The sequence below is a fragment of the Aquarana catesbeiana genome, linkage group LG12, assembly GCF_042186555.1.
Source record: "Aquarana catesbeiana isolate 2022-GZ linkage group LG12, ASM4218655v1, whole genome shotgun sequence".
Classification (NCBI taxonomy): Eukaryota; Metazoa; Chordata; class Amphibia; order Anura; family Ranidae; genus Aquarana; species Aquarana catesbeiana.
In genome coordinates, this window is record NC_133335.1 from 160,741,135 (window position 1) to 160,754,645 (window position 13,511).

Below are 13,511 nucleotides of genomic sequence, written 5' to 3' on the forward strand. Positions count from 1 at the left end.
GTTTGTTATCTGCACTTTCCCATAGATTTCTTTTAGATTACGTTTTTTCAGTACGCTCTCAGAAAACACACCAAAAAATGTGTTTTCTGAGAACTATGGGAAAGTGTGGGTAACCCGCATTCAAAAATTGGTTATGTAGTGTTGCAGCCAAACCACAGCGCAGCAGTGTGAAATGGCTCTATGGTGAAGCAGTTGGGGGTTTTAAAAACCCAGCTCAAAATTAGCATTTTTCTACTGCCCCCAATTGCAAGTATAAACCACACTTGAGGGAAACAAATGTGGTTATTGTTGTAATATGTTGGCCGATTTATGTACAATGTTGTATTGGAGTGCCATGTTGACCAGAAATTCAGTTGAATTGTCCAAGTCAACTGAATTTTAACATAGCAAGGGGACAGCTGAAGACCCTTTGATGTGTTAATCTTATGCAAGTCTACCTAGGTGTGTGAGGTAATGTCTGTAAACCTAATTGAACATTTCAAAGGGTACATTGTTTAAAGGACCATAGAAGAAGTATTTATTGATGGTAATTAGACTTGAGGGGGTAACAATAAGATCAAAGAGTATTTTGGGTTGACCTAGCAGAAACTCCCTTCTAGTGGACTAGTATTTCAGAGAGGACATTCAAGCTGGCATTTAGTCAATATAGTCTTGTCTGTGTATGGCTATGAAGGCGCAAATCTAGAGAAAATGGGACTCTGAATTATATACTCTGTCGGATTTTTTGTCATCTGTGGACTTTGGACTTTGTTCTGTGTTGGAAGTCAATAAAGTGCATCTCTCTGGAAGAATTGGGTTGCTGCGGAAGAGTACTTACTAATTAATTATCATACCCACGATACTACTGTGACTACCACAATATATTATATCACTACAGTTATGGGAGGGAGAGGGGAGCTCTGGGACTAACATGCTCCATTAATCCTCTGTGCACTTACAACTTGGTCTCAGTGTGGCAGCTGGCTCTTCTTCACCACTCCAGTCATGTGATATGTTACATGACAAGGAGATGGAAGACAGCCAGTCTTTACTCTCCTGCAAGCACCCATGGTGAGAAGATCGCTGTATTTCCACCATGTACGCCCTGCTTACTCCCTCCAGCAGCTAATCGCAGCCTCTGCAGTGTGCTTTTTTATGAATGACAGAAGTGAAGACATCATCATTCTAGTGGGTGAATGGGGCCACTGACATGCTTGCAGTGCCCCCCCCCCCACATCTCTACCTCCCCTTGTCCCAGCCCTGCTGTAGCCTGTATGTAAAACAAAGGTTGGTCCTAAGAACATTTCAATCTGTTGAATGAATTGTACCAATCTTTTTGTAAACAAATTACATTTTTATTTGACAAGATACAAGAACAGGTAGAATGCTTAATACACAAGATGGTAAAAATGGCATAGCATAAAACACAAATGACAGCAAGTATTATACAGTATATGACTAAATTGTTCTTAAAAATGGGATTTGAATATTTGAAACAGTTTCAAATGACAATGTTTGACATGCTGAATGTCAGCTTGACAAAGAATGTGGTTGTTTTAAAACTGTTGCTTTACTGGGTAAAATGTGACCTGTATATTTACACTTTGATTTAAAAGTAAAAGCAGTTTGACAGATTATGAACTAAACATAATTTAATTAGTTGTATAGTCACAGTGAGTATGAAGCCAGTTGGATATGGTGGCATGCTAGTTTGACTTGGATTAAAAAGTGATACTAAAGTCTTTATTTTTTAAATGATGAAAAAAACAAAAAAAACATGTCATACTTACCTGCTCTGTGTAGTGGTTTTGCACAGAGCAGCCTAGATCCTCCACTTCTTTGGCCTCTCATTGGCACTCCTGGAGCCTCCCTCCTGTTTATTGCCCCCACAGCAAGTGGCTTGCTATTGGGGGAATCCAATAACACAGTGTTGATTGGGGAAGCCATCTTGCTACACTATTGTGTTCTGCTGGCAGGGGAGACTTCCCTGTCGGCAGAACACAATGATTAGTGTTTCTGGCTAAAGCTGGCAGCACTAATTTGGGGAAAAACCAAACAGGCTGGTTTCACACAAGTGAGTTGACAGATCAACTTGTGTACAACCAGCCAGCCCCCTACATGGATCAAAATGTGGCTGGTCCCTGTTGAATCAGCCAAAATATGAGGCTTGTGTGGCCAGGTTAACTCATCACATGCATATATGTGTGCGTATGTGTATTGAGAACAAAAGTATCAGCTTTTTTTGGATGTGTTGGGTAGCTCTGAAAAGAGCCGTTGTGTTTCTTCTTAGATTGTGGTAATCTTCTTGTGCTGAAATGAGAGGCATCTCATTCAGACTCTTCTGTAGATTCAAAGTAGTGTCTTCTGGTGCCTTCGGTGTCTTCTTCTGTAGAGGGTGGAAAACATTTTTGTGACTCCTGTCCATCACATTTACATTCTGGAATGTTATATTTACATAGTATACAGGGGTGGACACACTTGGCCTTTTTTCTACAGCAGGGTTGGCTGTATCCCTTAACCTCAGGGCAAAAAGTCTGCACATAACAGGCAATTCTCCAATCAATAACTGATTGAGTTTGCAGCTATGGACATGATGTGTTTACAGCTGTCAGTTTAAATCTATAATCAATGTCTGTAAAAGGGAGGACTGAAGCTATCTTGGTCATGTGTGGATGGAAAAACCCCTCTTCCTAGAGAAGGGGCAATTTTAATACTTGTAACAATTTTTGGTTCTAAAGCCTAACAATGTTTTACCTTAATACATTCCCTGCACTAAGGTACAAATGTTTTTGGTAGCAGTTGCCCCCTCACTTTATAATTACCTGAGTCCCCACTCGATCAGCTCTGTGCCAGTCGGTAGCAGCTCTCCCCCCTCCCTCTCACAGGATTTGCTAAAGCAGCAGCCAAAGGCTTCTGCTGTCAGTCTAAACCTATGTGGAGCGAGCATGAGGCAGGGCCAAGCCACGCTGTGTCTGTGGGTGCAAGCAGCACAGCAGCAGCTTGTGATTAACCACTTCCCGCCCGCCCTATAGCGGATTGACGTCCGGGAAGTGGTTGTGTTATCCTGACTGGACGTCATATGACGTCCAGCAGGATAACATGCCGCAGCGCGCCCCCGGGGGCGCGCATCGCGGCGATCGGTGGAGCGGTGTGTCAGTCTGACACACCGCTACACTGATCTTGGTAAAAAGCCTCCGGCGGAGGCTCTTTACCACGTGATCAGCCGTGTCCAATCACGGCTGATCACGCTGTCAATAGGAAGAGCCGTTGATCGGCTCTTCCTCACTCGCGTCTGACGGACGCAAGTAGAGGAGAGCCGATCGGCGGCTCTCCTGGCAGGGGGGGTCTGCGCTGATTGTTTATCAGCGCAGCCCCCCCTCAGATCACCCCACTGGACTACCAGGGATGCCACTAGGACCACCAGGGAAGGGGCAATGTGGATGGCCAGGTATGTACCCCATGGCCATCCACATGTGCCCAATCTGTGCCAATCAGTGCCTACAAATGGGCACTGATTGGCACTATTATGTCCATGATATGCCCAGATCTGCCCAGCAATGCTCTATCAGTGCCTCCTGTCATTGCCCATCAGTGCCTCCTGTCATTGCCCATCAGTGCCTCCTGTCATTGCCCATCAGTGCCACCTGTCATTGCCCATCAGTGCCACCTATCAGTGCCACACATCAGTGCCACACATACGTACCCATCAGTACCACCCATATATACCAATCAATGCCACCTACGAGTGCCCATCAGTGCCGCCTATGTGTGCCCATCGGTGCCACCTATGAGTGCCCATCAGTGCTGCATACCAGTGCCCATCATCAGTGCCCGTTAGTGCCACCTCATCAGTGCCACCTCATTGGTGCCACCTCATCAGTGCCCATCTGTGCCGCCGTATCAGTGCCCATTATTGAAGGAGAAAGCATACTTATTTACAAAAAAATTTAACAGAAACAAAGAAAAACTTGTTTTTTTTCGAAATTTTCGGTCTTTTTTTATTTGTTGCGCAAAAAATAAAAACCGCAGAGGTGATCAAATACCACCAAAAGAAAGCTCTATTTGTGGGAACAAAATGATAAAAAATTTGTTTGGGTACAGTGTAGCATGACCGCGCAATTGTCATTCAAATTGCAACAGCGCTAAAAGGTGAAAATTGGGCTGGGCGGGAAGGTGTCTAAGTGCCTGGTATTGAAGTGGTTAAGGGTGTGAAGAGAAAAAAGGAGCAGCCAGAGGCACTGACAAAAGAGGAGGATAAGGGCCACTCTATGCAATTTCATCTCACAGAGCAGGAAAGTATAATAAGTTTGCAATTTAATAAAAGTTAAGACTGCAGTAATTAAAAGAGAAGTATGTTTTCTTTTTTCTTAGATTCATACTTCCCTAGGTGGATGCAGCATCAAACCGATGCTGCCGCTGTACCTCGCCATCTCTGCACTGAGAACCGGGCCACCAAACATTGCCAATGGCTCAGTTCTCACAGATCTGAGAGGAGAGCTGCTCACTGTCATTCAGCATTTGTTCTCTGCTCCTCCACGCTCATTGGAGTGCTGAGCTGTGGAAGGGCTGAGAGCGGTCATCTCTGTGGCTTGCTGAGACTGCCATCAGTCAAGGCAGCTCACAGATCCAGACTTTGGAAGTCAGGATGACGCACTGCCTCGACTGATGGCAGTGACGAGTGGACTTCAGACCGATCTCCGCTGAAATCCGGTCACAGAAGTGCACCGAATGAGCTCATGCTGGACTTCTTTAAAATTACCACCACCTCATTGTCACAGTTTACACAGGTTACAGCTTTTTTTTTTTTTTTTTTTTTTTAAGGTTTAAATAAAGTTTATTTAAAATAAAATGCATAACAAAAGATGACATCAACAATACAGCTGAAATGACAGTAATGTCCCTCAAAAAATGTAGGTTATCAAATTATATAAAGGGTCTAACTTAGAGCAAATGGAAAGAAAAGATACATTAGCGTGAACATGTACATACTGGAATGTTAGAGCCAGATAACCTTGTAGCTAATAAGGTAATGTGGAGGATAGCCACTCATGACACCCCGAATGGGAGCAAACTGTGGCATGAGGTGGCTATCGTAGAGATAAGGGATTGGGGTTATCTGCGTCACAGCTTTCCGATCAATTTTGCCGTGAAATAGAAACGCTAGATATGTAGAAAAACAAACATTTTGAGGTAAAACTAGAGGGGGCATAATACCATAACAACAGTGTAAATCTAAAAGTACAACTTATGGTATTCTTTTGCCTTCGTCAATTCAGGATCTAGTGATATATAAGAACCAAATAAATGTATACTTTAGTGAATGTCACCAAATAGATCATATTAAAGAGGAGGAAAAGGAAGATGAAGAGAGGAAAAGAGAGGGGAGAGTAAGTGGGGGGTGAGAGCCAAATTTCAGTGCTTTCTCTTGTTTCTCATAACTTGGGTGCCTGGGATGAGAGTGATTCCGACATATATGGCCCAGGGTCCCCATGTTGCTTGGAATGATTTGGTAGTGTCTAAAATTGAGCTGACCATTTTTTCTTGGGTCATAATCCAAGATATTTTATTTTTTGCTGCTCGGTAGGAGACCCTGGGTTTTTTCCATGCTTTTGCAATTGTCATTTTCGCTCCCAAAAGTATGAAGAGAATTTAATTTCTGAGAGTGTTTGGAGGTTCCCGGAACTGGGAAGTTCAGGAGGGCCACTTGTGCTGACTTTGGAACAGGATTTCCCGTGACTTTCCTAATGAGGTAGAAAATTCAGTTCCAGAATCCTCTGATATTTGGGCATTCCCACCAGATATGGGTCATAGAACCAATCGCGTGACATTCTCTGAAGCAAAGTGGAGAGGTAGAGGGAAACATGGTGGCCAATCTAGTGGGGACTAGGTACCATCTGGTAATAACTTTTAAGTTTGCTTCCATAAGGGAGACATTCATAATACCTTTTGCAGCTCTCGCTATTGCTCGGTTCCATTCCTCCAGGTCCCAGGACTCCTGTAATTCCTCCTCCCATGCATCTATAATAGACATGTGCATTCGTTTTCGTCCGAATGCATTTTCGTCCGAATTTCAGGTATTTTCGTTATCGTTTTAACAAACGATAACGAAAGCACAGATTCCGAAAAACGAAAGATCCGACATAAACAAATGCTTTATTTTCGTTTTCGTTGCGACAACAGTTCGATATAGATAGGAGATTCGACATGACGCTATCAATAACAATTTGTGTCTATCGAACCTGTGGTCGAATGTGCCTAACCTTAACTCTATAGTCTATCCACCATAGTAGTCCAAGATTATTCGAAAAGATTCGACATAGAGAGAAGATTCGACGTAGAGAGAAAAATTAAGTAAAATAAAAATAATGATGATGATGGTTATTATTGGCCAATTGTAACCAAAGAGGAGGGGCAGTAAAATAGCTAGAACCGCATGTACAGCCAACTTAGTTTCACTTACGATTTGCTAGCAGAGAGAGACAGACACGCTGATTCATTTCAGAACAGTCAATCTTAGCTGGTCCGTTTGAATTCATTGTCACTTTATCAGAGAACCTGAACTATTTCATTTGAGCATAAGCTAAGCACAGCAGCAGAACAGTAGTGAAGCAAGCTACATCTGTGTTGTGAACTTGATAGATAGACTAGTGATACTAGTGTTGCTGCTAGTGTTGTGATAGCCTCAGAAGCTGCCCGTGTTGTGGTGGGGGGTGATTTATAGATTGAGATTCTATATATCTCCACTCCAGTCCATTTTCTGACTTGCAGTTGCTGTAAAGTTCCGAAATGTACCGTTCTAATGTAAAAGTGAAGGCTGGTAGAGGTAGTGGTTGTGGTCGCGGTGGACGCCTTGGTAAAAAAAGTGGCAAGGTCTCTGCTACTAGTGCCTCTGACACTTCTGCCGCCACCAACATGCCGTCCACAGCAGTGGGTGTCACCGCCAGTGCCACCAGCAAAGCTAGTTCCACCACCCCCAGTTCTTCTAATATTACTTTTCCTGCCAGACCACCAACATCTGCTGCCACTTCCCCTGCCAGTGCAGCGCCTCCTTCCACTTCTACAGGTGTCATGGCTGCATATTTTTATGGAATAGGCAAGAAACCTAGTAAAGTGGAGTTGCCTTTACAGTCACCACCACCAATCACACTACCAGTGCCACTGCCCAGCTCCCCAAAGGAGCAATTGAGGGAGACAGCAGCAGAGACAGAGTGTGAGACTTTTTCTTCATTGGCCCAAGAAGATGATTTAGAATGTGATGCTCCTCTTTCCCCAAACACTGCGGATGTTTTATACAATCTTAGCCCACAGGACTTACAGCTTGACCTGGAGAAAGTGCAAGAGGGATATTCTGTGAGGAGTAGGACAGGTAGCAGTCCACTTTTTTCATCTGCTGCTAACTCCCCTTCTCTCTCTGTTATTATGGAAGAATCCTGTGATGATGATATCACTGACCTCCCAGTCCCCAACACCCCTGCCATTAGCAGCACTAGTTCTAGTTCACCAAGTGTAACTGTAGTGGCAACAGCTTCCACCACTGGTGTGCTACCTGCTGCAGCTATATCAGCCCTAAATAGATATCCACAGGGTCAAGGGGCTGCATCCCACCTCAGCAACGTTTGGAAATACTTTCAAACATTGGAAGGCGGGTTCTTTGCCAAGTGTAAATTGTGTGGGAAGCAAGTAGGGGTAAAAAGTTAGGTCATTTAACCAATGCTGGTATGAACCTACACCTTTAAAAATTACCACCACTCTACTTTACTGCGGGCAGAGGCAGAAAAAGAAGATGGTAGCTCAGGAAGCAGCATAACGGACTCTGACTGTACTGGTGGTACCTCCTCAAGCACACCACTTACTCAGAGCACAGGAGGCAATAGAGAGGGTTCAATTAATACAACCCGTCCACGTGCAGTAGTTCCACTGCAGACCCAATCAGGCTCCTCATCCTCCCAAGGACATTATCAGCCTACCCTCGATAGTTTTGTTGGCTTTAGTTCCAAGGGCATGTCAAAACAGCAGGCCAACAAGATCACCCGCCTCATTGGCCAATTCATTGCTGTTGGAGGAGCCTCTTTTCGCATGATTGAAGGGGAGCCGTTTAAACAGCTCATGCATGCCCTTGCTCCACGATACATTGTTCCTGCACGAACAACTTTCAGTAGAAAGATTATTCCAGCACTATACCACTCATGCGTTGGATTATTGAAGGAAAAAATGGCCAAAGCCGAGGGTCAGACAATTCATTTGACAACTGATTTGTGGACAGCTCCCAGCGGTCAACACGCTTTCCTGTCTTTGACTGCACACTGGTGGCAGGCCACTGTGCCTGTTGGTGGTGGCGCTGGTGTAAGAGTTCAAACTCCATCAGGAAGCAGGCCTGCAGCGCAAGACCAGCAGGGTTATCAAGCTTTCCTGCTCCACACAGAAGTCCATGATGACCAACACAGCTCTGCCAACATATTGCGGGCAATCTACCTTTAGATCAATGTTGATCAATGTTGATCAATGTTGGCCAATTGGTTTGGAGAGCAGGCAGTCTCCAATGTCTCTGTTGGGTTCATTGTGACAGACGGAGGTTCAAACATGGTTAAAGCTCTCAAAGATGGATCTTTTGTCTGTGTGCGCTGTTCTGCACACATACTGCATTTAGTGGTCAAGGGTGCAATCCCAGTGGAGAAAACCAACAAGATTGCTCAAATCTTGGACCTTTGTAGAAAGATTGCAGGGCATTTCCACCGCAGTGTAGGGGCTAGTCAACTGTTGAGGGAGGAGCAAGAACAATTAGGGCTCCCCATACATCGCCTGAAACAAGATGTCAGCACCCGGTGGAACTATACCCTGGAAATGCTGGAACGCATTTTGGAGCAAAAGACAGCCATCCACAATCTATCATCCCGCCATAGCATCGGGATTGATTCCACACTGGGACGTGATGACTGGTGTATAATTGGGCAGCTCGTTTATGTCTTAAAATCCTTTCGGAATGTGACGGAAAACTTGAGTCAGAGCAATGCCAGCCTAGGACAGGTCATACCCTTGTTTACCTATCTCATAGATAAGATGGGATTGTACCTAGAAAACAGTGAGCCTGTTTGTGGCAGCCCACTTCATGCCGATGTAGCGTCTTTCATCAGAAAGCTACAAGCTAACTTAAAAGACTAAATGGCTAAATGACCGTGTCCGCAAAAGCCCTGAACTCCATGCTGGCTTCCCTGTGTGATCCCAGGATCAAAGGTAAACTGGCACTCAGAGACAACAGCCTCTCCTACTAGAAAAAAAAATTGATTGAAAGGGTCCGGAATTTGCAGCAACAGAGATGTACGACGGTTGAGGCCGGTTTGGAAGATTCACCTGCCATGTCTGCTATTCCAAGGCCTGGCAGCATCACTCAAAAACAACAGAGTGGAGCATGTGCATGTTGGGTAGAGGCACTTGACAATCTGGATGCAGGTCAAGCAGCAGGTAATCGAGAGGAGAGCAGTGCCTCTGAAATGGTCAGGGCCTACCTATATGAAGCACCTTTGCTTCCTACAGAGGACCCTTTTGACCTATTGGGATGGTAAGAAAAGTTTGTGGCCTGGTCTTTGCCTGGTTGCCCAGCAACTACTATCCTGTCCTCCAACCACTGTGCAAAGTGAGAGAGTTTTCTCTATTACTGGGAAAATCCTTAATCCACACCGTTCACAACTAACACCCCATTTGATGGAACAAATAAATAACTTTCCTCAAATTTAACCTCCCCAAGCTGGGTTACCCTACCCTTAATTTGTGAGACCTGAATCATTGTTACCATGTGAAGATGGATGGGACAAGAGTGACTTGAGTGTGCGTGATTGCATGAATGAATGTTGTGTGAATGGACAGTGAAGATAGATGGGACTCAGAGGAACCATCCAAATGTTGAGGAAAATCATTTTTTTTATTTTCTTACCACTTGACACAATAGCAGTTGTCTACTTGACTTTGGTGTGACCCCAAGATTTAAATAGAATTATATTGTTTTAAGCAATCCAAATTGTTCCCTTTATTCCTTCCATCACCCTTTTTTGTAATGAATGTTGTGTAGAGTGACTAGAGTGTGCGTGATTGCATGAATGAATGTTGTGTGAATGGACAGTAGCAAGGGTTGAAGCCTTGACGTGGCGCTACTGCTCACGTGTTGCTGTCTTTGTAAATACAAATAGCAACATGTGCTAATTTAACCATTTTTGTTTGGTGGTCTGGAAATAAGAGACAATGATTAAAGATGACCTCAACAGCATGACAGTTCCTCTTTATGGAGAGACTGTCAACTCAAGGATCAGAATATGCTACCAACACAACATAGCACAAAGAAGCATACAGTTGGAAACGTGATTCTATGCAAGATATATTAGTTGGTCACTGCTGAGCTGCATCCAGATGCCCAGGACCCCTCCCATTTACCATCTCTGACCCTGGGGACACCAGGGCCCTCTCTGATCCTCCGCCTGTTTCATGACCATCTGCAATTGTCCATAGTCACTAGTGTGAGTGAGTGATCTACCCTGCTGCCATGTTACTCAAGCCCTGGAAATGATGACTGCCTGTCAGGTCACCTTGAGGCTAGGTGACAGATGCACTCTGTAGGAATCGGAAGTGCACCGCTAGGTAGTGGATCCTAGGACTGACTGCTGTGGATTGAAACCTGGGAGGTTCAGGAAGCAGGTCTACTGGATCACTAACACAGATCCCACTGGGAGCTAGAGCATAGATTCCCCAGGGCACGGAGTCTAAGAGCCAGTAGGTGTTCACCAGAGCCTCTAGTGGTGAGGATGGACTGCGCTGCAGTCTGGCTCCAGGTCGCGGCCCCCAGGGTCTCACATCTCATGCTCACGATAGACTACAGGAGAAGAGGAAAGAGGCAGCAGGCTGGAACAACAAGCAAGTAAGGGATAAGCCAAGGTCGGGGCCACAAGCAGACAAGGACAACAGAGTACATGCCAAGGTTCAGGGTCACAGGCAAACAGGGATGGTCAGGGACACGCCAATGGTCAGGGTCACAGGCAAACAGGGATGGTCAGGGACACACCAAAGGTCAGGGTCACAGGCAAACAGGGATGGTCAGGGACACGCCAAAGGTCAGGGTCACGAGCAGACAGGAATCGAGCAGTGTAAAGGGGAATCTCCCAAAGATTTTATTCGCTTGGTCGCACGGGCGGCTGGAGAAAATCTTAAGGTGTAATGCACGCCTAAGTGCTACTGCTAACTAATCTACCTCATCCAGACTGACTGACTTTGGCAAATATGGAGGATCAGTTGCACTTGCAGAAAAACATATCAGCTATACCAGCTTTTAACATTACACCCACCAAAGAGAAGCCATTCAAGCCATTGCATTTGGGATGACCTAATAAAAAGTTGTTTAATAAAATATAGCAGGCTACTTTTTAAAGTTGATAATTTTGTAAGGCCACTGATTGTTGAATAAATTAAGCCCCACTTCTGTTCTAGGCTAGGTAGGTTACTCACTCCTGGTCTAGGCTAGGAGGTATAACATCATGAGAAAAGTGTTAATGCATGCATTAGGGGCATGCCAGAGATTGAACATGTCCAGGGACTGCCAGCCAATAGCTGGAGATTCTTTTCTGACACACCCCCCCAGCCTGCTGTGTTATTCATAATGATTAACAGTGATTGGCTCAGACTGGGAATCTGAACTGCAGCAAGAAGGTGGCGTGATCAGGGACATTGGGGAAATATTAACAAGCACAGGTCACGCTAACAGGAAAACTGGAATCAGCTGCAGAGGGGAACTAATATAATTAATAATTCCAGCTAAACCGAAGCCTTGCAGAATAAATCACAAGCTATTCTAGACAAGGTATGCCATCAGCATTTCATATTTAAAATACTATATTTGCCTGGAAAATACAAAAAAAGTTATGCTTACTCCCTGGATCTGCCGCGTCTGGCTGTTCCTCCGCATCCCCAGCAGCCTCTACAGGGCAGGTCTCCTCCACCTCCTGCTCAGCAGCTGTTGAGTAATGATAGAAAAGAACATTACAAACTGCAGTGTACAACAATCTCACACATTAGTACAAGGACATTGAAACATGTATGATCACTCAGCAGATACCAGCAAGATTATACTAACTTACATGTGGGCGTTGCTGCCTCAGCCTCCTCCTCAGTCTCCCCCTCTGACTGGATGACACCTATTTATAAAGGAGAAACGATGAACGTTAATAAATGTAAATAAATATACTGTAGTGTAAATAGATAAAATTAATTATCCATTAGCATGGCAATACAGGGCAGGTCACTAACGTTTATCTACAAGGCAGGGACATGCATTCACCATTTAGAAAAAATCATTTAAAAAAAAAAACAAATACGAGGCACTTACCTGTCCTGGTTCCAGCGGCGCTGGCGAGTGCTAGGTGCACTGCCACTGATCAGGCACCTCAGTTCAGAGTGGCGACGTTCTGTCAGATTACGTAAGTTACACAATCGCTTGCGTTACCTGACAGAGCGTCGCAGAGGCTCTACCTGTCACTGTATGAGCGAGAAACAATGACACTGGAATCAACAATGGAAGGCTGGACAAATGGAAAAGGAACCACTGTATTAGTGTCACTACTACAGTACTTACTGCATGATGATGACGTGGAGGACTGCTCCTCTGCCCTCTGCCTTTGGCGGCGCTGGGCCTGGAGACGATCTTTAAATAAAATCAAACACATCATGGTAAATGACTATGTCGCGTCGCATGGTTGACAAAAAAAATTTCCTGCACACAATGCAATGCTGACACCAACCCTGATGAGCCAGCAGTTTTCTTATCTCATCTTCCCCTACAGCTGCTAAGAGCTCCTTCTCATGGGGGAGGAGAGGCACCTGCTTTCCTCTGCGCCCCGACTGCCTGCGCTTACGCACTATGGAACTGCAAAACAAAAAGAGAAGAGAAACGGGTTCCACAATTAAACTACAATTGTAATCTGAAAATGACATCAACACATGAAACACATGTAGAATGAACCCGTAGAATGAAACAATGCAAATGGAATTTTTGGATTAGGCACATTTTTTCATGTAGCACAAGGTTTGCACATTTATTTATTAACCAAATTTATTGTAAGAAAAACCTATGCTTTTTTGGTGCACAATAAATAATAAAAGGCAGGATAGGGATTGTGCCGAGTAAATGTCCATTGTGTCCACTCCAGTCCACCTTTCTATTACGCGCTTGTGTGAACTGTGTATAGTGTAAAATTTCCTTCCTTGTTTCTTTTGCAAAGCATTAACCCACTTGCGGATGTGGACCCCCCATAGTAACTAAACATATGGCGGGTCCGCAAGCTGGTTAAGTCCAGCCACCGTAACACTTTTTTATATATATATATATATATATATATATATATATAATAATAAAAGCTCTATATGTGGCAGGAGAAGAGCATAAATTTCATTTGGGTAATACATCACAGGAGCGTGCAGTTTAAAGCTGCAATGCGCTAAATAGCAAAATATGGCCTGGTCAGAAAGGGGGCGTAACCTACAGGTGGTCAGGTCAA

General features: G+C 44.5%; 1 protein-coding gene across 6 annotated transcripts in view; it reads right to left on the reverse strand.

Moving 5' to 3' along the window:
- Positions 1-1,312: 1,312 nt before the first annotated feature.
- Positions 1,313-13,511, reverse strand: part of LOC141113187 (uncharacterized) — a 51,064-nt gene continuing 38,865 nt past the window's right edge. For all 6 annotated transcript variants that reach the window (XM_073606130.1, XM_073606129.1, XM_073606128.1 and 3 more), the window contains 5 exons: positions 12,756-12,880; positions 12,590-12,658; positions 12,096-12,152; positions 11,888-11,971; positions 1,313-2,365 (listed from right to left, as the gene is read on the reverse strand). The gene's annotated coding sequence lies outside the window, so the exon portion shown is untranslated. The remainder of the gene's footprint in view (positions 2,366-11,887; positions 11,972-12,095; positions 12,153-12,589; positions 12,659-12,755; positions 12,881-13,511) is intronic.